Here is a 1,314-nt window from a genome sequence, read left to right as displayed (position 1 = left end):
CGCCACCGTAACCTTCTGTATCCGCGAGATCCCATCTTGGAGCCGTTGCCGGTGTTCTGCCGGAGGGGGAATCCACCATGGAGGGCTTCTACATCAACACCATAGCCCTTCCGATGAGTTGTGAGTAGTTTACCACAGACCTTCGGGTCCATAGTTATTAGCTAGATGGCTTCTTCTCTCTTTTTGGATCTCAATACAATGTTCTCCCCCTCTCTTATGGAGATCTATTCGATGTAAACTCTTTTTCCGGTGTGTTTGTCGAGATCCGATGAATTGTTGGTTTATGATCAAGTTTATCTATGAGTAATATCTGAATCTTCTCTAAATTCTTTTATGCATGATTGAGTTATCTTTGCAAGTCTCTTCGAATTATCGGTTTGATTTGGCCTACTAGATTGATCTTTCTTTCCATGGGAGAAGTGCTTAGCTTTGGGTTCAATCTTGCGGTGTCCTTACCCAGTGACAGTAAGGGTTGCAAGGCACGTATTGTATTGTTGCCATCGAGGATAAAAAGATGGGGTTTATATCATATTGCTTGAGTTTATCCCTCCACATCATGTCATCTTTCTTAATGCGTTACTCTGTTCTTATGAACTTAATACTCTAGATGCATGCTGGATAGCAGTCGATGTGTGGAGTAATAGTAGTAGATGCAGGCAGGAGTCGGTCTACTTGTCACGGACGTGATGCCTATATACATGATCATGCCTAGATAATCTCATAATTATTCGCTTTTCTATCAATTGCTCGACAGTAATTTGTTCACCCACCGTAATACTTATGCTATCTTGAGAGAAGCCTCTAGTGAAACCTATGGCCCCCGGGTCTATCTTTTATCATATAAGCTTTCAATCTACTTTTATTTGCATCTTTACTTTCTGCATCTATATTATAAAATACCAAAAATATATTTATCTTATCATATTATCTCTATCGGATCTCACTTTCGCAAGTGGCCGTGAAGGGATTGACAACCCCTTTATCGCGTTGATTGCGAGTTCTTTGTCTGTTTGTGTAGGTTCATGGGACTTGAGGATCCTCCTACTGGATTGATACCTTGGTTCTCAAAAACTGAGGGAAATACTTACACTACTGTGTTGCATCACCCTTTCCTCTTCAAGGAAAACCAACGCAAGCTCAAGACGTAGCAGGGTCGGGGGGTGCCATGTCGGGGTCGGGGAGCTCTACCGGGGTCACGGTGTCGGGGTGTCGAGGCAGGGTCGGGGTGTCGTGTCGGGGTGTCAATGCGGTCTCGGGGTGTCGTGTCGGGGGTCGGGGTGTTGAGGTGTCGAGGCGAGATATGGGTGTCGTGTA

Source organism: Triticum dicoccoides, chromosome 4B (genome assembly GCF_002162155.2).
Source record: "Triticum dicoccoides isolate Atlit2015 ecotype Zavitan chromosome 4B, WEW_v2.0, whole genome shotgun sequence".
Taxonomy (NCBI): domain Eukaryota; kingdom Viridiplantae; phylum Streptophyta; class Magnoliopsida; order Poales; family Poaceae; genus Triticum; species Triticum dicoccoides.
Note: the sequence above shows the minus strand (reverse complement) of the source record.